Consider the following 23,481-nt stretch of genomic DNA (forward strand, 5'->3'; position numbering starts at 1 on the left):
AAAATTAGCCAGTCAAAACACAATATGGTCAAGTATAGTGCTGGGAGATGAACCCCATAGGTCAGAAGTTACTCAAAAGACACAGTGGCCACAACAATGGACTAGAGCATGCCAACGAACAGGAGGATGGTGCAGGATCAAGCAACGATTTGTTCTGTTATACAAGGCCCCAAGCCCATTGCTGTCAAGTCCATTCCAACTCATAGTGATCCTATAGGACAGAGTAGAACTGCCTCACAGAGTTTCCAAGGAGCAGCTGTCAGCCTTTTGGTTAGCAGCCAAACTCTTAACCACTGTGCCACCAGGACTCCGTTATACTTGGGGTTGCCATGAGTTGGCTGACTAGACAGCAAATAAGAACACCAGTGTAGAGCTAGTGAGGAGGTCCTGCCACATGCTCTTCTCCTGTCCACAAATATCTACCAGGTCTGTGCATTTCGTCTCTGTCAACTAATTGCCATCATTCCTCCCCAGGAAGATCTAATGAAAAGGACCTTGATTATTACAGTTAATCACTGCCAAGAATTCCAATATTTTCATTTAATTAACTAGTAGCTGATGAATATATTCTGTGATAGTCACATAGAAGTAAGAGTTCTAAATCTCCTTATGATCTGATTAATTTTGGCTACAGCACACCTTCAATCTTAGATGGACATACAGTTACTAGATAACTCCTAAATTGTCTCTAACTCTGAGATTTTACCGTTTTATAATCTACTTAACATATCCTCAGTTTTTTTGTTTCTTTTGGTCACTGCTTCTGTCTGAAAGTATTCAAGCATTTAAAGCTATATCACAAGGCTTTCCAATTCCGAGAGAGAAAATGAATATTATACATGGAGTCCCTGAGGGGTGTAAACGGTTGACACACTCAGCTGCTAACTGAAAGGTTGGAAGTTCAAGCCTACCCAGAGGCACCTCAGAAGAAAGGCCTGGTGATCTACTTCTGAAAAATCAGTCATTGAAAACCCTATGGAGCACAGTTCTACTCTGACACACATCGAGTCGCCATGAGTTGGAATCAATTCAACAGCAACTGGCTTTTTTGTTTTTTGTCCTAGGCTGACATTACGGTAAGGTGACAGAAATGGATTTGTGTGTATATTTGTGTCTGTGTGTGTGTGTGTGTGTTGATCTGTCAAGTTTTACTCTGAAAGTAAGGATGTTTAAAGTGGTAGGAATTCCTTGCAATGGAGGGAATCATGGGCCCAATTTTCATCCTTCTCTGCGTCCCACTGAGCCTAGCAAGCGGTTCAGGCTCAATAAATGTTTGCAAAATTAAATAGAAGAGGCAGAGTTTTCAGGATATAAGATCACTGCCTCATTTTTGCAAAGAAATCCTCCCAGAACTTTGCTTATCGGCCGTGATAATTTGAGCCTGGTAGCAAGGCTGACATTATGTGATATCTATAAATTCTACAGCGACAATTACCATTTGGCTGCCTCTTGCAATACCATTCGACAGAGAATATTGCTTGAAACAAAGTGGCTTAGCTATGGGCAGTGCCAGATGGCACAGAGTAGACCAGGTTTTATTTTTTCTGAGAGGTTTCTTTCTCTCTGTTGACCTTTCCCTTGACGTTAAAACTGATCTTTGTTCTGATCCATGGCTCTTCCAGTGGGAAGAAGTGCTTAAAACCCAAAGTTCGTACACCTTTATAAAGCTTTATTCTACCAATGTACTAAAAGAGGTCCTTCCTTTACACAAGTTTAAGTAATTTATCTCTAATTAGAGATATTTTATTCAATTGGGATGGAGCTCAAAGAGCTGTTTGCACCTCTAAGTAAGTGAAACCATGGTGGAGTATGTTCAAGACTTTGTAATGAGCATTTCCCTTTGGAATACAATTGTCCTCTTGTCTAACCTCAAAGTCTTTGTTTAAAAAGGGTAGGAGGGGAACATGTGAGCTTAGGTCTAAAAAATGTGAAATCAGATCCTTTTTACACTGTATTCTCCATGCACTTTTAAGACAATCAGAAACCTTGGTTGGTCAAATTGCCATATATGCAAATTACCACAGTCATATCTATTGAGTTTCAAATGTATTAGTCACCATGGATACTTATAAATGCAGATTTTGTACTACATTATGAAGTCTGTACAGGAGGGGAATAGCAAGATAATGGAAAACAGACTCTTTAAATGAATATTCGCTGTTAATAGGAATTTCCACTCAAATTATATTTTATTCAGTTGTTGAACATCAAATTGTGTTATTAAGAGGCTCAGACAAATTTGTGTGGAAAACAGATAGGGAAGAGTTTAGACAACCACGAAACCCTGAGAATAAATGAAGACCCTTTGGAAGTAAATCTTATTATTTTTAATTTCTTAAACTTCTATAGGCAATTATATGACAAGCCTAATATTCTTGATTTATTTCTCAGAGAAACTTGATGGTTCTGTGATAACTTTCATATGTAAACAGTAGGCCTGACAATTATAGCTGACTAGCTACTTGCCAGTTTGTTGTTCTAATTCCCAGAGCTCCTTTTTATGCCCTCAGATACCATCACCATACAGAGTTAAAACAAAAGAATACAACAGAATAGGCTTTCAACTCAATGCATTAAAATAAATAAGAAAAAAATTCAAGTTGATTTTTATAATCCCGAAGAAGGTGTTGCCTACATTGGAAATGAATCCACAGACTCTCAAGAATCAGTCAGGAGACTCAGAGGAACATAAAAGAAACAAACAAAAACTTTTGGGACATTTTAAGACTTTTGATTCCTGACTAATCCATTACTGTCCCTATAGGTCTTAAGTGTTAATTTTTTAAAACAGAGAGACTGATGCAGAAGAATGGCCTTTGCCTGTCTGGCTAAAAGTTTTAGAGAGAAAATAAACAAGCTGACAGAAGATTATGTGTGTGTGTGTTGCTGTTGTTAGTTGATTGAGTTAGCTCCAACGAAACATTGCCTGGTCCCGTGCCATCTGCATCATCTTAATATGTTTGAGCCCATTGTTGCGGCTATTGTGTCAATCCAGTTCCTCGAGGGTTTCCCTAATTTTTGCTGACTCTCTACTAAACAGGATGTCCTTTTCTAGTGGTTAGTCTTTTCTGACAGTGTCCATAGTATGTGAACTGAAATCTTGCCATTCTCTTTTCTTAGGAGCACTCCAGTTATATTTCTTCTAAGACTAATATGTCCATTCTTCTGGAAGTCCATGGTATAGTCAATATCCTTCACCATCATCAGAATTCAAATACATCAATTCTTCTGTCTTTGTTTTTCATTGTTCAGCTTTCACCTGCCTGTGGGGCGATTGAAAAGACGTGTCCTGGGTTAGGCATGCTTTGTTCATCAAAGTGACATCTTTGCTTTAAAGAGATCTTTTACAGGAGATTTGCCCAGTGCAATACATCCTTTGATTTCTTAACTACTACTTCCATGGACGTTGATCCGAGTAGAATGAAATCTTTGACAACTTCAATTTTTCTCCATATATCATGATGTTATTTATCGCTCCACTTGTTAGGATTTTCATTTTCTTTACATTCAGGTTTGTATATGTGTATAAGTGTGTGCATAATTTCATTCACTACTTTCTATGCTGCTCTTCTTTTTCTAGAACAAAGATTCCCAATGGCATTTTTCATCATGAATTGGGTTTATCTTCAGAGCCTTGCCAGCACCCAGGTGTCGATCCCAACTCATCGCAACCCCACATGGTATATAAAACTGCTCTGTAAAGTTTTCTTGGCTGTAATCTTTACAGAATTAGACTGCTAGACCTTTCTTCCATGGCACTGCTGGGTGGGTTCAAACTACCAACCTTTGGGTTAGTGGTCAAGCACAAACCGTTTATTCCACCTGGAAACTTTCCTTATTCTGAAGATCAAAGTAATTGCAGCCAGATGTTCCCAGAGCTGCTCAGGAATCTCACTCTCTGCAAGGGCAAATCTCCCCAGGCCCAGGTTCAAAGAAGACCTGCGCACAACCGTGTTTTTTAAAAATGTAATCTCAAGATTTTATTTTCTTCATTATAAAACAGAAGATGAAGCTTAGAACTGAATCACTTGGCCCTTTTTCTTTTTATCTCTTCCCAGTTCCAAATGTGTGCATCTCTTAATTGCCAGCTTTCTCTTGTATCTGCAGCTGGGCTCAACACATTCAAGCCTCAACACAATCTTCTTTGTAGTTTTAGCCTCCTTCCAGAAAATTGTCTTAGCCTGCCCACCATATCCACTCTGCTTCCTGTCATAATGCTGCTTTTCACTGGGCATACAGAGAATCCTTGCCTTTCTTGTACTGTGTCATTTGTGTACTTGCCACAGTCCTTACAGAAAGTCCAGCGGGCTTTAGGAATCTTCACCATGTTTGTGGACACTATTGGCATGGACAGGTCCCACAACCACTGTTGGTTTTCTAAACAAAACATCTTTTTGCTGGAACAAACTGGTAAGTATCAATAAGCATGATGTGGAGAAAGGAAACAGAATGTAATACTACTTTAAAACAAGAAAGAAGAACTATTCAATCTAGGTATATATCCAAGAGTCCTTCCTGCTGTTTTGGCTGTTCAATTTCTTTTTAACTAAAGTCTTATAAAGCTCTTCCCCTGTCTTTTTATCTTCAGGGTCAGACACACTCCATGATTTAAAGAGCCTCTGCAGATGCGTGAAGCTTTGGTGGCACACAGTCTTGAACACTTCTTTTGGCTCTTTGAGTCTTGGAGCCACTGTTTTGTTGCAGGCTTTCTGCCATTCTGCTGACGTCTATTGCAAAGTCCCTTAGACTGTTCTCACAGGCACTAGATTGCATTAAGTGCTGATTCCGCTATCTCAGGTAATAGGACTTTACTTGCACTGTCTATCAGTCCCCTCTTTTGATCATGCTTTCCTCAAAATCAAAACAGAGAAGATGGAAAAAACAGTAAGAAATTGCCTCCTATCTAAGTGAATCTGGTTTAAGCCCATACTTTTCTTCATGTGACCCAGGGACTTAGATTCCATCCCTTGTTTTACCCTCTTGTCTTTGTCTCCTATTCCTATTCCCCATGTGCTCTCAGACTTTATATGCTGTGAAGGGTTTCTCCATCGTGCATTGGGTTTTTCCATTCCACCAGGAAACCACCCATGACTCACGAATCCCAGTCCCTGATCCGGATTAGGTGCACTTTTTTTTGCTCCCACCAGTCTGTATTCTAACCCTTCACATTGTAAAGAAATTGCCTGTTTTCTGCTTTGTCATCTCTAAAAGGCAGAATTTCTAAACAGTAGGAGCTATGCCTTATGTTTTTCTGTATCCCCAGCTCCTGGGAACTTTGCAGTGTCTAGAAAACAATTGATAGAACTCAATTTCATTTAAACTGGTTGTCATGGATTGAACTGTGTCCCTCCAGAATATGTGTCAACTTGGTTAGGCCATAATTCCCAGTATTGTGTGGTTGTTCTCCATTTTGTGATTGGTGTAATTTTCCTACGTGTTGTAAATCCTAATCTCTGCCTGTGGTGAATGAGGCAAGATTAGATTATGTTAAAGAAGATTAGGGTGGGAAGTAATACTCTTATTCAAGTCACATCCCTAATCCAATGTAAAAGGAGTTTCCCTGGGGTGTGGCCACATCTTAAAAGGAAAGGGAAGTGAGCAGAGAGTTGGAGACCTCATACCACCAAGAAAGCAGCGCTGGGAGCAGAGTGCGTCCTTTGGACCCGGGGTCCCTGTGCTGAGAAGCTCCTAGTCCTGGGGAAGATTGATGACAAGGACCTTCCTCCAGAGCCAACAGAGAGAAAGCCTTCCCCCGAAACTGGCGCCCTGAATTTGGGCTTCTAGACTACTAGACTGTGAGAGAATAAACTTCTGTTTGTTAAAGCCATCCACTTGTGGTATTTCTGTTGTAGCAGCGCTAGATAACTAAGACACTGATCTTCTCAAAAATTTCAAACATTTAGCAAGATGCCACAGCTTTCTACTAAAATAAGCGTTGACTTACTTTTGTAAAATTAACTTCTTAAAATTATAGTATATGTATAGTATATACGTCATATATATACTACGTATAGTATATACACCAACCAACCACAAAACACATAAAACAGTTGTTGCAGAATTACAGGCATTGCTTTTTCTATTCTTGACTGTATATCAATGAATTCTAAGAGTACGCAGAAGAGGAGCTGGGCAGACCCCCCTGAGGGAGCCTCAAGGTGAGTGACCAAGGAATCAGCTTTTTACCAAGGGAAGGACAATACCATGAAAGCGCCAGGTCATTTGTTACAGCAGCTATAGGGACATCCATTAGACAGGCCCTGACATCAACACGACACAGGAAACATTGGCTTCTTTCTAAAGTAGGTAGATATAATCATTCTTGGCTGGACAACACTCAGCTAGCACTCTGCATTTGTCTTCGACAGTGTCTTCTCTTCCCTGGATGAAAACAACATCAAGAAATATGGAGGAATCATGAGTTCTCAAACTATTGCCAAGAGCTACTGAGTCTGGGGGCTTCTGAAATACTTTCACTTGGGACTAAAACTCATTACTTACCTCTCATTATGCCTGTGCTTACAACTCATTGGTTCCTTTCCAAATGTCATTTAGTGTAACTTGTGTTTAAATTGATCATCCAGTCTGTCAACATGGTGTGGCATAGGTGTAAAAAGCTACACTCACCATTTAAATATTATTGTGGCATCAATAATAATAATTTTTTAAAATCACCAGTAAATATATATAATTTTTTTATTGTGGTGGTTGTTGTTAGTTGCTGTTAGGTCTTCCCCAACCCATGGTGACCCTAAGCATAATTGAACGCAATGCTGCCTAGTCCTGCATCATCTCCATGATCAGCTGCGGATCACACTGTCATGATCCATATTAGTCTGAAAGCACGGCTGAAACCTGTTCAGCCTCAAAGTAACATGCAAATCTCCACTGATAGACCAGTGATGGCTGCCCATTTGGTGCATTGGCCAGGAATCAAACCTGCGTTTCCCTTGTGGAAGGAGAGAATTCTAACCCTGAATCACTAATAGCCCAACTTTACTCTGGTAAGTATATAACAAAAGATTTACCATTTCAATACTTTTTACGTATACAATTCATTTACATTAATTACATTTATCATGTCGTGCAACCATTACTACTATCCATTTCTAGTTGTCATTGTTGAGTACCTACTATGTGCAAGGAGCCCTGGTGGTGTAGTGGTTAAGAGCTGAGCTGCTAACCAAAAGATTGGCAGTTCAAATCCACCAGCTGCTCCTCATAAACCCTATGAGGCAATTCTACTCTGTCCTATAGGGTCGCTATGAGTTGGAACCGACTTGGTGGCACCTAACAACAGCAACAACCATGTACAAGGCTTAGTGATAGATGCTTTTATATAGCTCAGTTAATCCTCATGACAACCTTTTTAAAAAATTTTTACTACGTATTTTTGTCCATCCATTTTACAAACGATGAGCAAAACACTAAGGCTGGAACCAACTTCCATCTTACTTAAAAATTGTGTTCTTCCTGTTCACCCATTGTACTATAGGCCTGAAACATTTTTCTTCAACCAAAAAATGGGCATAATTCTGGAATGGTTCTGCAGCTATGCAATCAGACTGTCTTCCAGCAGTTTTTTTCTACCTCGTACTACCTTGAGATGGCTTGCCTAGGACATTGTTTAACTCATGGCTCTTTCCTTGCTCTTTACTATACTAGAGGCATGAATTTCCTGGCAAAGAAGCCAAGCATAAAACAAAAGTATAAAAAAACTTACCAGGATGAAAAGAAAAAGTTTAGTCTCTTGTTTGTACCAAGGAGAATCACTTCTGTAGACCTCCACGATTTACAAGAGGGCAGTGGTGGTTGTGTGGTAGAATTCCCACCTTCTGTGCAGGACTCACTGGTTCGATTCCTGGTCAATGCAACTCATGCACAGCCACTACTCATCTGTCAGTTGAAGCTTGCATGATGCTATTATACTAAAGAGGTTTCAGCAGAGCTTCCAGACTAAGATAGACTAGGAAGACAAGTCTAGGGGTCTAGGGGTTAACTTCCAAAAATAAGTCAATGAAAATCCTATGGATCACAGTGGTCTGATCCCACTGTGCATGGGGTCACCATGAGTTGGGGGCTGACTTGATGGCAGCAAACAACAATGCAATTTAAAAGTGTGTTAAACACATGTTCTATCACATAGCCAGGCAGTCCTATTGATAGAACATGAATTATTAGTCCTATTCTTGAGTTAGGAGCCCTGGTGGTGCAGGGGTTAAGAGCTCAGGCTGCTAACCAAAATGTCGGAAGTTGGAATCCACCAGCCACTCCTTGGAAACCCTATGGGGCAGTTCTACTCTGCCCTGTAGGGTCTTTATGAGTCAGAATTGACTTGATGGCAGTGGGTTTGGTCTGGTTTTTAGATTCTTAAGTTAAAGAAAGTTAAGCTCAAAGATTATTTAACCAAAGTATTAAATTTATATTTACAAAAAATATGTATTAAATGCTTATTACCAAAGTGCTCTCATGGACCTTTATGATAGTGAGTGGAGATAGAAAGCAAATAGAGAAACAAAAAATAAAATCGATCCAGATAGTGATGGGTGGCTGTGAAGAAAATGGGAAGGAGAGGGACGGAATTTTGAGCCAAGATCTGAAAGCTAAGAAGAATCCTGCTGTGTGAAATCTCAAGGAAAGGTGATAAAAGCAGAGGAAACGGCAGGTTCAGAGGCCCTGAGACTGGCCTAGCACTTGCAAATCTGTGGTGGGAGCATGGTGGTAAGAAGGAGAGCAGTAGGAGTTGCTATCAGACAGGAAGGCAGGACCTGATCCTAAAGACCTTCAGAGGCCAATGATTTTATTCTACATGTAATGAGAGACCATGAGGAAGTATTAACCATGGGATTCAAATAAGTAAGAAAAATTATATTTCCTCTAAAGGTATCTTAACCATGTCTAAGCTAGGCACCTGGATCCAATGGAAACCAAAGCTTCCATTTCTGTCCAGTAAATTGCTTTGTCCACTAAGGACATGTAGGTACAAAGCTGCCCTGGACCCCTTTCCATTTCTCGAATGTGCCAGATTCCCTCTCAACACAGGGCTTTTGTATAAACATACACACAATGCCTGAAATGCTCTTCCCCTCCCTTTTGGCCTGGCCAATTCCTGTTCATCTATTCACTCTCTGCGTGAATGTCACTCCTGCAGGGAAGACTGTTTTGAGTCCTGCTGTTGTTGTCCTTAGTTGCCGTTGAGTCAGCCCCTGACTCATGGCTATCTCATGCACAATGGAACAAAATGCTTCCCAGTCCTGTGCCATCCCCATGATCAGTTGCCAATTAGACTATTGTGATCTATAGTGTTTTCATTTGCTGCTTTTCAGAAGTAGACTGCCAGGCCTTTCTTCCTAGTCCATATTATTCTGGAAGGTTTACTGAAACCTGTTCAGCATGATAGTAACAAGCAAGCGTCCATGACAGATGGGGAGTGGTTGTGTGTGAGGTGCACTGGCTGGAAATTAACCTGGAGTCTCCTGCATGGAAGGCGAGAATTCTACCACTGAACCATCACCGTCTCCATGTTTTGAGCCCTAGATTAGTTTAAGTCCCTTGTACTTCCCATGTCATAGCTGAATTCATATAATGTTGCATAATTATCTGTTCAAGGTATATATCTCTCACTAGACTTAAGCTCCCCAAGAGGGACTCAGGTCTGCCTTATTTATCACTACGAATACTTCAAAACTTGCACAGGGTGTTATACAGAATTGGCACATTTTTTGAATAAATGAATGATGGAAAAAAGAAGCTTATGGGGCCTCTGTATGATGTCAATCCAAGCTATTCTATTATTTCAAGTCAGACACAGCAGTGCTTGGCATTTGAAGGTCTCTCATGGTTTCAATCCCCACAAAATGGCCCCTTCTTGTAATGGCAAGCCAGCCCAAAAGAATGGCAGAGCTCAGATTGGGGCTGGGTTCTCTCATCTTCTCTTTTAATGCCTTTTTTCCTATGTTCCGTCTTTATGATTTAATTTGATTTGCTTGCTCCTGTTTTAGAACTGTGTCTGTCAAAAAAACATTTTCATATTAAGCAGGGAGTATCTGCCTATGACTAAGCTATCGTCAGAAAGGCCTGTGAGATTAGCATATATCCTGAGCAAATCTCCCGTTTTTGCAGAAGTCAAAAGTTATCCATTAGAAAGAAAAATTAAGCCAAAAAGTCACATAATATCAAGCTATATCTTATCAATAGTAAGAATTGATGCTGTGATTCTTAGGCTGCTTGCAGAAACGGAGGGAAAGTTCTTCGGATACAAATGCACATTTTAAATTATTTAACAGGTTTTCAGTTCGGCTCTGAGAGGGCCAGGGTTTTTTGACAATGCCCTGTCAGGGAGACCGACTGCAGTGCTGTGATTCTGGGCTTTCTGTGATGATGAAGCCGCGATTACTTGGGCTGTCACCATCCACCGATGCTGCTGAAAATCATTTCGCCAAACTAAGAATTAGTGTAATTTATGGTTTTGTTTTTACAACTGGAACATGGAAAGAATTGATCAAGGAACAATCTATTAGTCTTGCTCAAGACCTTGCTGTTTTTTTTCTCCTTAAATTAAAATGAAGACCACGGAGAATGTTGATTGAAAATCTTCCGAATTCTATTTAATTCCCAACTAAATCTCGGAAACTGTGATCACTTCTGGAGTTGGAATTGATTGCTTATTAACTGTCCGGGTGAGGCTGTTTCATTTTTTACTTCCCCTTTTAATCTCTGCTTGACCATCCAGGTAAGTTGCGTTGGTTCTACTGCTGGTACCGGTCCAGCTTTTGCCTTGTTGTGAATAAACAAGTACTTATTGAATACCCTTGGTATACCTAGATGTCCCTGGGTGGCACATATGGTTTGCAATCGACTACTAACCTAGAGGTTGGTAGTTCAAACTTACCCAGTAGTGCCACAGAAGAAAGGCCTGGTGATCTGCTTCCATAAACTTTACAGCCAAGAAAACCCTATGGAACAGTTCCATTCTGTAACACTTGGGGTTGCCATGATTTAGAATTGACTCACGGCGACGGTTTGGTTTTTTGGTTTGAGTGTACCTACCACTGTGATACTTTCACTACAGGACATATAGAAGAGACAAACACAGTCCCTACCTTCAAAAACTTGCACTCTAATTGTATACTGCTGTTATTAGGTGCCATGGAGTTGGTTCCAATTCATAGTGACCCTATGTACAACAGAACGAAACACTGTCAGGTATTGCGCCATCCTCACAATGATTGCTATGTATGAGCCCATTGTTGCAGCCACTGTGTCAATCCGCCTCACTGAGCGTCTTCCTATTTTTCCCTGACCCTCTACCTTACCAAGCATGATGTCCTTCTTCAGGGACTGGTCCTCCTGATAATATTTCCAAAGTACATGAGACGAAGTCTTGCCGTCCTTGCTTCTAAGGAGCATTCTGGCTGTACTTTTTCCAAGACAGATATGTTTGTTCTTCTGGAATTCCATGATGTATTCAATATTCTTCACCAACACCATAATTCAAAGTCATCAATTCTTCTTCAGTCTTACTTATTCATTGTCCAGCTTTCACATATGTTATGAGGTAATTGAAAATATCATGGCTTGGGTCAGGTACACCTTAGTTCTCAAAGTGTCCTCTAATTGTATAGACATACACATATTTAAAAGTTAAAATCATGAGAATAAATGACTACAAAGTCTAAAGATGTGAATACTAGTCCTAACTTTTCCGCTAAGTAGTTGCACAGCCTTTGACAGTCCACTGGGCTCCATTGGGCCTCAGTTTACTTGTATTATTTCTAGGGCTGCTTCTGAGTTTGCATGATATGTTCTATGGCAAGTGTTAAAGGGCCTACGATAAGAAGAGCACTGTGGCAAACGTGTCCATGTTGTTTGGGAAAAGCAGGCCAAGCATAATTATGCAAACGTTTATTGAGCACCTATTGTGTATAAGGGACTGTATGTATGAGGCAGGCAGTATCACGATAAGTTGGGTAAATGCCATTCCTGCCCTCAAGGAGATCACAGAATAGTATTGAGGGTGTAGAACAGACTTGGAATCAGTAGTAAAGGTCTGACCTCGGGAGTGAGACAAACTTGCACTTGACCCTTTACTTTGCCTATAACTGCGAGGAGGTGATGAGTAAAGTATCCTCTTAGAATAGTGTAAGAGTTTCTCCCTCATAGGTTTATTGAAATGATTAAATGATTTAATTCATTCCATTGTCTAATGTTTATCAAGTGCCTAATCTATGCCAAAGAATGTAATAGATATTTAGTATATATTGGTGAAAGACCCCTAGTGGCAGAATGGTTAAGTGATTTGCTGCTAACTGAAAGGTCAGCAGTTCAAACCCACCAGCCACTCCACGGGAGAAAAGACCTGGTGATCTGCTTCTGTAAAGATCACAGCCTAGGAAACCCTATAGGATAGTGCTACTCTGTCCTATAGGGACACTATAAGTCAGAATCGACTCAATAGCACACAACAACAATAACAACATATATTGGTAAACAAAATAGACAAAGTTATCTGCTCTCCAAAGTCCTGGGGTGATGCAAACAGTTAATGCCCTTGACTGCTAACGAAAAGGCTGGAGTTGGAGTTCACCAAGAGGCATCTTGGAAGAAAGGCCTGGTGATCTATTTCTGAAAAAATTAACCATTGAAAGCTCTATGGAGTCCAGTTATACTCTGACACACATGGGGTAGCCATGAGTCGGAGGTGACTCCACGGCAACTGGAAAAAATCTGCCCTCATATGGCTTACTCGCCAGTGGAGGGAGATAGAAAATAAACAATAGACATAATAAAGAAGTTAATTGAGTACTATGTGATAAGTTGGTAAATGATTTGATAAAAAAGGAAAAGTAGAATAGGATACAAAGAATTAGGAATAGGGAGTGGGAAGGGAACTAGGACAGGCTTCAGAGAGAAAGCCACATTTAAGCAGAGATCTTAAGGAGATAAGGAAGAATTGCCATCATATATCCTGGAAAGAGCAATTCAGAGAGACAGCAGCCATATCAAAGCTATGAGGAAGGAGCAAGCCTAGCATGCTGAAGGAATAGCAAGAAGGCTGGTGTGCCTGGGGCAGAATAAGGGAATTACATCCCCCCAAAAATGTGTGTATCAATTTAGCTGGGCTATGATTCCCAGTACTGTGTGGTTGTCTTCCATTTTGTGATTGTAATTTTATGTTAAAGAGGATTAGGGTGGGATTGTAACACACTAATGTCACATCCCTGATCCAACATAAAGGGAGTTTCCCTGGGGTGTGGCCTGCACCACCTTTTATCTTACAAGAGATAAAAGGAAGGGAAGCAGGCAGAGAGTGGGGGACCTCATACCACCAAGAAAGCAGTGGTGGGAGCAGAGTGCATCTGATTTAGAAAATAATATTGGAGTTATTATTCCCTGTCCTTGAGCGTGGAGAATGTGACCCAGCTGGAGCTGGGCTTACAAGGACACATCAGCTGGGCCCTGAGGTATAAAGACAATAGCTAAGATAATCTTGGAAAATATCTTTTAGGGAAACTTTCACATAAAGCCAATCAAACAGAACACAAAAGACTTTCTACTCTTATCTTTTTCTATTAGCATTTAGTGAATAGAAATTTGTTGGACCAGTGAAGACCCTCCTGACTGAAACCTGTACCAATGATTGTTAAGAAAGACAATTCAAAATGTAGGATCACAGTTTCTAGCCAATCTGAAAAGGCTAAGCTTTCAATGGTTTTGCCCATTTGTAGTATTAATATATGTTGATGATCCTGTAATATTCTTTGGATTCGGGCAGACATGGCTGTGGCAGCATGCTTGTCTGTTTTCCCACTCTTGCCTATTCTGTACTATTCTTTGGACTCGGGCAGATATGGCTGTGGCAGCATGCTTGTCCGTTTTCCCATTCTTGCCTATTCTGCAATATTCTTTGGACTTGGACAGACATGGCTCCAGCAGCATGGTTTTCCATTTCCCACTTCTGCCCTTTTGAATATGTGCCGAATAAAACTTTCTTTTTGCTTTACTCAACTCTGTTATGTTTTCCCCCCTAAAACATGTCCTTTGCACTTGAGGTTCCTGTGCTGAGATGCTCCCAGACCAAGGGAAGATTGATGATGATGAGGACCTTCCTCCAGAGTGGACAAAGAGACAGAGAGCCTTCCCCTGGAGCTGACGCCCTGAATTTGGACTTGTTGCGTACTAGACTATGAGAAAATAAGTTTCTCTTTGTTAAAGCCATCCACTTGTAGTATTTCTGTTAGAGTGGCACTAGATGACTAAGACAGAATTTGGTACTGGGAGTGGGGTGACCTCATACCACCAAAAAAGCAGTGCCGGGAGCACAGCATGTCCTTTGGACACAGGGTCCCTGTGTGGAGAAGCTCCTAGTCCAAGGGAAGACTGATGCACCACAAGGACCTTCCTCCAGAGCTGACACAGAGAGAAAGCCTTCCCCTGGAGCTGATGCCTTGAATTTGGACTTGTAGCCTACTAGACTGTGAGAGAATAAATTTCTCTTTGTTAAAAGCCATCCGCTTGTGGTATTTCTGTTAGAGCAGCACTAGATGACTAAGACAACATCCTATAGGTTGGTGAAAAACACACCATGTACATAGCTGTATTCCATGGAGAACTTTGCTAATGCGCACACCCAATATAGGCACATATTTTCATTGATTTATAATGTTATAAGTGTTGTGCCTTTAAAATAAGAAAATAAAATGCAAATATATGCTTTTATTCACTAAGTTTATAAAATCAAGCCAAATATAACCTTTTTTGGAACTGTTCCCACTGAGGGATTTTTTTTTTTATTCCTTGCATTGAATGGATGGGTTAGGTTTTTGTAAAACATAAGTTCAAAAATTTCAATATAAGAGGATTTCTTTTTCTGATAGCTCATCTGCAACCAGCAAAGACATTTTTTATTATGATAAAGAATTTCAAACAGTGTTCAGATTAAGGTTATTCTGTCTTGAAAATTTTTATTCTGTATTCAACACGCATGAATATCTCTGATATGATTGAGGTTGTAAAAATGAGTTTTGGACATTGCTATGAGGATTTTTATGATACAAAATTTTGAGTTATTTTTAAAGTGTGGATTAAGTCAAATCCTTTAACTTGGGGGTAGCCTGTGGGGAGCATCTCTATGAATAAATGGAGCACAATGACATTGATTTCAGGGTGAATGCCATTCAGAAGTACAGAGAAACACATGGCATAAGAAAATTTGTCAGTGGTTTCCAGTATGGTTCCAGACACAGGCATAAGCTCCATGGGCAAGTCTTCAATCCGTAGGAGGAAATGTTTAATGGTAAGGTAGGAGCCTCATTTTTCAGAAAAATGAGATCCCAAGGAGCTTATCAGAGCAGGGACCAAGGGTAAAGTTCAGGAGAATAACTGGGTTTAGGAATAAAGGAGAAGCCTGATCATTGAAATTGGGTCACTATGCAAGAGTTGTCTTGGCAAGATAGGTGATCTGTCTCAGAGGTCAAGAACGGTGCTCTGAAGGAGTTTAGGTAGGCTCCATCTAAGATGGGGACTTCTCCTGGGAATTTGGGAAGATGGATCCCAGGTGGCTCCAGTAATGATGCAGAAGGACAGATCAGGACCCCGGGATTTCAGCAATGATTCTAAAAGCTCCTGGAATATGAAACCTGTTGCTCTCAAAGGCTGCTGATGGAAATGCAAATTGATACAACCATTCTGGGGGGAATTTCACCATTTCATATCATTAAAAATTTTAAAATGTACGTACATTTGACCTCAAATGTTTAATGCTGAGTTTTGGCTTGAGAAAAGCAGGCAAGTATATACAGATGAGTTTATAAAGATATTCAACGTAACTGTTTTTAATTGTAAATAAATAATTAAAAGAAAATACAGGAAGTAAAGAAAACAATCTAAATGCAATAAAATATTTTGGTTAAGTATATTTCCCTTTGCTTGAAAAGAGTTCAAGCTACCTCTCTGCTCCTTCTACTCACCAATCTGCCTAATTCTTTTCATCTTTCTTATAGTGGTTTAGATACCATTTATGCAATCAACCTTTCCCAACTTTCTCAAGACTGGTTAATATGTTTCTTCCTGTTATGGATTGAATTGTGTCCCCCAGAAATGTGTGTCATTGTGGCTAGGCCATGATTCCCAGTATTGTGTGATTGTCCACCATTTTGCTGTCATCTGACGTGATTTTCCTATGTCTAGTAAATCCTACCTCTATGATGTTAATGAAGCAGGACTAGAGGCAGTTATGTTAATGAGGCAGGACTCAATCTATAAGATTAGATTGTGTTTTAAGTCAATCACCTTTGAGATATAAAAGAGAAAAGCAAGCAGAGAGACAGGGGAACCTCTTACCACCAAGAAGGGAAAGCCGGAAGTGGAATTACGTCCTTAGGACCCAGGGTTCCTGTGCTGAGATGCTCCTAGACCAGGGGAAGACTGATGATAAGGACTTTTCCCCAGAATCAACACAGAGAGAAAGGCTTCACCTGGAGCTGGCACCCTGAATTTGGACTTCTAGCCTCCTAGCCTGTGAGAGAATAAATCTGTTTGTTAAGGCCATCCACTTGTGGTATTTCTTTATAGCAGCACTAGGTAACTAAGACAGACTGGAAGACTCACTAGTGTTAAGAAGTCAATTATCCCTAAAATGTTCTATAAAATCAATGCAATCCCAATAAAAATTTTAGCAAGATTTTAGAAATTAACAAGGTGATTCTAAGAAATTATATGGGGGTGCAAAGGACCTAGAACAACCAACAAAATTTTGAAAAAGAACAAAATGTGACAACTTACACTACCTAATTTGCAGACTTTTTATAAAACTATAATAATCTACAAAGTGTGGTGCCAGCGTAAGCAGAGACAAAAAGATTGAAGGAAACCTGTGAGAGCTGGGACTTGACACGACTACCTTGTTTTTCTGGGTCTCGCAAGTTTTCCACCTTTGACAGAGTGCAGTCTTACCACTTTTCTATCGCTTGTTTTAGTGGAAAATATTTTAGTTTTCCTTCTCTGACAGATTTCCACCTTATGTAGGTTCCAGCTTTCATAGGTTTTATTGTAATATAGGCCAGAAATAGACCTACACATACACAGTCACTTGATTTTCTCTAAAGGTATCAAGGCAATTCAGTGTGGAAAGAAAATCTGTTCACCAAAGGATGCTAGGACAACTGGAAATCCATGTGGAATAAAATGAACTTCAATTCCTACCTCGTATCTTACACAAAAATACTCTCTCTAAAATTGTTAAAATTAAAAACACTGAGAACACGAAATGTTGGTAAGGTATGGAATAACTGGGACTCTCAAATGTTGGTGAGACTGCAAAATGGAACAACCATATTAGAAAATATTTTGGAAGTTTCTTCTAAGGTTAAACATTCATGTCCCAGAAATTTCACTCCTAGATATTTAGCTGAGAGAAATAAAAATGTATGTCAATAAAAAGACTTGTACCAAAAATGTTTATAACAGCGTATTCATGACAGTCAAAGATAGAAACAATCCAAATGTCTATCAACAAGAGAACGGATAATAAAACTGTGGAATATTCATAAAATTCAGCAATAAAACTGGACAATTTAATGATACACACAGTAACATGGATAAATCTCAAAAACATTATGTTAAATAATAAACACCAGGCACAAATGTGTACTTACTGCATGATTCTATTGATAGGAAGTTTTAAATCAGCCAAAACCGATCTATTCTAGTAGAGATCAGAAGTAGGGTCACCTCTCAAGGGGTAGGATAGACTCCGAAGTGCTATGAAAGAACTTGTTGGGGTAATGGATATATTCCACATCTCATAGGGGTATGGGTCACACAGTTGTGTGCATTTGTCAAAACTCTTCTAACCATTCAGCCAAGATCTGTGCATTTTACTGTATAAAAACTACATCTAATTTTTTTTTTTAAAAAAAGAAGAAAATAAATTATATGATTCTTTTTATGGCATATTATTAAGCAAAAAAGTATAAAATTTATACATTTAAAATTATCTCCTTTATGTAAAAAGTATTTTATTGGTCAGAATTCTTTTTCGCCCCTGACTGGTCAATTCCATCTCAATATTTTTTCTTTTTTATTGTGGTAAATATGTATATAACAAATTGATTGCCATTTCAACATTCTTCGTGTGTACAATTCAGTGATGGGGACCCCTGGTTGCACAGTGGTTAAGAGCTTGGCTGCTAACCAAAAGGCTGGCTGTTCAAATCTACCAGCTACTCCTTAGTAGGAGTAGGGCAGTTTTACTCCATCCTATAGGGTTGCTTTGAGTCAAAATTGATTTAACGGCGATGTGTTCAGTTTTTTTTTTTTTTTTGGTTTTATTGTGTTGTTCAACCACTGCATTATCCATTTCCAAATTTTCTCATCACCCTGATAGAGACTCAGTTTCCCTAGCAGTGAGTCCTCCTTTTCCCCTCTTTTCCACACACCCCTAGTAACTACTAACAAACTTTGGTCTCTGTACACTTGTCCATCCTAGATACTTTATATGAGTGGAAACATACAATATTTGTCTCATTGTGACTGACATATTTTACTCAGTGTAATGTTTTTGAGGTTCATCCATACTGTTATTGGTCAAAATTCTTGATTATAAACAACAGAAGACTCTAGCTATGGATTTATTGAAGGATATTTAGTAGCAGACCAAATATTCAGGAAGGTCAGAGGGTTAGGCCTGCATGCCACACAATCAGGAACAAAACATAAGGAGAATCACCCAGCCACACCATGGGGCTGTTCTAGGAGAAATCCCACTGCCGCTGCCATCTGCTACTTGGCACTTAAGCTGCAAGAGTAGAATCTCCATCAAAGCTATCCCGGACAACCAGATGTCTCCCCCCTATAGTGGCAAGATTTGATTTCCCTGTATGAGGCTGCCGTCTTACATTGCTTACTTTCCTCTTCCAAGACTTTTGTGGTACAATCTGTTACATGAAACATAAATCATATATGGAACCCTAACTGCAATAGAACTGGGGATGTATGTTTCGACTTCCTGTTTTCTAACCTTTTCAAGACCTAATTATTTTCTCCTTTGAATTTTTTGTTGATACTGTAGGGTTGCTGTAAGTCGGAATCGACTCGATGGCGACTGGTTTTTTTGGCTTGTGTGTTTTCACTAATGAGGCATGCTGATTAAAGGACCAATTCAGAATTTTCATGATAGGTTATGGATTTTGATACCCACGATCTGGGATCACATGGATCCCAGTGGCTCTGGACAATGTAAACCCTGCTGGTATGAGTCAATGATAAAATCCTTTTATTTCTTAAAAATTTGCAAAACGTGAGGTAAAACACAAAAGCACCTGGTAATGACTGCACATACTTTTTATTCTAGTCTCCTTCTTCTTAGCCTTTTTATTATTTTTCATGAAACTTTTCAAAACATGGTACAATCATGCTTCCTTACTGCAAATGCAGTTCTTACAGCTCAAATAAATAAGGCCGAGGGATTTTTTAATCTCAGGAAAATTACCACTACAATGCATTCTTCACTACTGCAAAAGTGGTACTGAATGGCCAAGTAAATAAAACTAAAGGAATTTGAATCTCAGGAAAATTACCACTACTATGTATTCTTCAGAGCCCTGGTGGCACAGTCTTGGAAGAAGTACAACCAGAATGCTCCTTAGAAGCAAGGATGGCAAGAGTACGTCTTACATACTTTGGATAGGTTATCAGGACGGATCAGTCCCTGGAGAAGGACATCATGCTTGGTAAAGTAGAGGGTCAGCAAAAAAGAGAAGACCCTCAATGAGATGGATTGACACAGTGGCTGCAACAATGGGCTCAAGCATAACAATGATTGTGAGGATGGCACAGACTGGGCAGTGTTTTGTTCTGTAGTAAATAGGGTCGCTATGAGTTGGAACCCACTCAACAGTACCTAACAACAACATAACAACATATGACCAAAAAAAAAAAAAAAACCAAAACCAAACCCATTTCCATCCAGTTGATTTCGACTCATAGCGACCCTGTAGACAGGGTGGAACTGCCCCACAGAGTGTCCAAGGAGCGGCTGGTGAATTCAAACTGCCAACCTTTTGGTTAGCAGCTGAGCTCTTAACCACTGCACCACCAAGGCTTCATGATGACTAATATATATTATATGCCAAGCCAAAACCAAACTCATTACAATTGAGTCGACTCTGACTCATGGTGGCCTCGCGTATGTCAGAGTAGAACTGCATTTTCTAGGGTTTTCACTGGCTGTAATCTTGTGGAAGTAGATCACTAGACCTTTCTTCTACACTTCGTTATGTGGATTAGAGCCACCAATCTTTCATTTAGTAGCTGAGCACAAACCATTTGTGATACCCAGGAATCTGTATTATATACACACATGCATATGTGTATGTGTGTATCTATACATCTATGTCTATATTTATATATATACCTTCTAACAAAAATAACTGTGGCTCCACTTGGCTCTCTTTGCTGAAATGCTGCAAGAGCCCACTCATCCTCTCCAAGCAGCACGTGGGGCATTTTCCTAAAGAAAGGCCCATGGAGCTTAAGATCTGGTGGTGGAGCCATTCCCCGAGTGTTAGTTGAAGTATGGCAACTATGAGAATTAGCTTTAATTCTAAAACTGTCTGGTTCCTGTTTTCTAGAGACTCTATCCAAAACAAGTACCCTAAACTTCATCATCAGATAGGTTTACATTTTAATTCAGAAAACTATTATTAGTTTTATTCTTGTTCATAGAGTTTTTTTTATTCCTTCTTCTCATTTTATTTTTGGTCATAATCTCTTGCAAGACCTTTCAAGGAAAATTGTAAATGAAAGTTTTGGATGAAGTGGGTCAGGTGATATCTAAATAAAATTTAGACCTTTCCAGTATAACCTAAGCCTTTTTGGTGTTGGGGTTGGCATGACAGTCAAGGAAAACTGGAGAAAGGTGTGAGTTTTAATTTGTACCTCATACCCCACAAGAATTTGATGCCACCCCAATTTTCCAAGATGGTGCATGGGTTCCTCCACTCTGTTGTCAAATACAGTCTAGATCCATGTATCTGTCCTTTCCTACTGTCTCCTCAAAACTTACCTGTCCAAGCTCTTATCTTGACTCGCAGGGTCTTCAAGCAGCCTGGAATTGATTGATAAAATTAATCCACAAGAAATTGATTTTGTCTAAATATAATGTAATGAGAACTTTCTGGATGATATCACTTCCAATGTATTTGGAGAGCCCATACCCTCAACCAAATGATTAACAATGGCTGTTTTAGATTGTTAACAAAATGATTTTGAAGAAAAAATTTGTTTAGAGTTCCTCAAATCATGTACACTCCTGCAAAACATTTGCCGTGGGGGTTAGATTACAGGGAATGGGAGGAGAAGGAATCCAACCACTCACTGACAGGAATTTTATGTCGGAGTTAATGATTATTAAGTCCTTCTTAAGTCCTAGGTGGTGCAAATGGTTAAAGCTCTCAGCTGCTACCAGAAGGTTGGAAGGTCGAGTCCACCAGAGGAAGAAAGGCCTGGTGATCTACTTCCAAAAAATCAGCCATTGAAAACTCTATGAAGCACAATTCTACTGTGACACACATGGGGTCACCATGAGTCAGAGTCAACTTGATGGTGACTGGTTTAAATGCCACGCATTGTATGTGTGTTAACTAATTTAATTCTCACAACTCCATAAAGTGGGTAGTATTAGTAGCACTATTTGTGAATGAGGAAACCAAGGGCCACAGTAAGTGAAGTTACACTGCAAAGTTATCTTGCAAAGCAAAATTCAAAACCAGGCACTCTAACTCCAAAGCTTAGTCACTTTACTGCTTTGTTATACTGCCTCCCATGAAGTAGCTCATTCATTCCCCGCAGAAGCCATGAACTACGTCAGTGTTAAGGAGTCCCTGGGTGGCACAAACGATTAAGTGCTCTATTACTAGCCAAAAGATTGGCAGTTCGAATCCACCCAGAGTCACCTCAGAAGACAGGCCCAGCAGTCTGCTTCCGAAAGGTCACAGTTTTAAAAACCCAATAACTAACAACAGCAGCAACTTGTCTGTGTTGTTAGTTCTACTTAATGGGAAGAATATTTGCCAAAGTTCCCTCAGCAAGGAAATAGAATCGGGATTCATGTCCAGCCTTCCTTTTCCCAAAGGCTGTGTTACTTCTACTGTACAAAGCTGCTTCTACTTAGGTCTCCATGTCCCTTTACATCTCCAATTTCTCTTACAGTGATTTCCTTACAATGAAGTTGATACGTGTATGTACCTGAGGCAAAGTGGCACCAGTGTTTGGCCATTAATTTTTCTGCCGACATCCAGCTGTAGGTGGGGCCTAACACTTTGGGAATATTTCAGAGTGCTTTCAACAAAACGTAGAATGTGGCATCTTCTAGCACTTAGGCTGCCTAGTGGCCAACTAAAAAAGCAAAAGGTGACTTTACTTAGATCAAGTAATTCTGCCTGCACTCTTCTAAAGTGATTTAGTCTCTTGTAAATCTGTGTGCCATTGAGAAGCAATTAAAAGCATAGTAGATTTCAATTCTCTAAACATCATGGGGCAAAGTCACAGATGTTGATTCCCGTTATATTTGTTTTTAGAGGCAAAGCATCAGGGCACAGATCTTTCTTATTTCTTTTCCTATTTCTCTTTACCCTTTGTATCCCTCTTGCCATTTAAAGGACATATGTTCTTGTGACAATCCTTCAGAAAAAAAAGGATTAGCAATGACACAGGGGTAGGAGGCATCGGAAATAATGAGAACAGAATAATCCAGAGAGTCCTTGATTTCCAGAATGGTGCCCTCCTACTAAATTCTTCTCCACTGGTTCCTGGATGACAACTGACTGAATTAGCCTTCCACTCCACTGAAGGAAAGGATTTAAACATAAAAATGGCCCTGAGAGAGCAAAACATATTGATGGAGGCATAAACGACAAGGTGTACCAGATTTTTTTTTTTTTTTTTTTTTTTTTCCTGAAAACAGGTTGTATTAGGGGAAAAGAAGAGGAGGGGAGCTAACAATTTTGAATGCCTCTCTGCCTTCCATAGCACTGGGATAAGCTCTTGACAAACATTTAACCTTCATGAGACTCCTGTGAGCTAGGTATTTACCATTTGGATTTTACAGTTGATGAAATCAAAAAGGCTCAATTACTTCCCTAAGTGCATAAAGTTAGAGAGGATCAGAGGCCAGAGTCAAGCCTGACATTAAAAGATGGTCTCTCTGGCTTGACAGAGACTGGTGAAACCTCGAGAGTATGGCCCCCGGACACCCTTTTAGCTCAGTGGTGAAGTCACTCCTCAGGTTCACCATTTAGCTGGGGATTGGACAGCCCCTGGACAGGAAGGCAGGAGGGAATGGGAAAGCTGGTGTTAGGGAACCCAAAGCTGAGAACGGACAGTGTTGACATGTCGTGGGGTTGTTAACCATTGTCATAGGGCAATGTGTGTGCTGACTGTTTAATGAGAAACTATTTTGTTTTGTAAACCTTCATCTAAAGT

The 23,481-nt window shown here is 39.9% G+C and overlaps 1 pseudogene; it reads right to left on the minus strand.

Annotated features, from left to right (window-relative positions):
• Positions 1-4,013: 4,013 nt before the first annotated feature.
• Positions 4,014-4,327, minus strand: LOC101341570 (60S ribosomal protein L36a-like; annotated as a pseudogene).
• Between the last annotated feature and the right edge of the window lie 19,154 nt (positions 4,328-23,481).

The sequence above is a fragment of the Trichechus manatus genome, unplaced genomic scaffold (assembly GCF_000243295.1).
Source record: "Trichechus manatus latirostris isolate Lorelei unplaced genomic scaffold, TriManLat1.0 scaffold00034, whole genome shotgun sequence".
Taxonomy (NCBI): domain Eukaryota; kingdom Metazoa; phylum Chordata; class Mammalia; order Sirenia; family Trichechidae; genus Trichechus; species Trichechus manatus.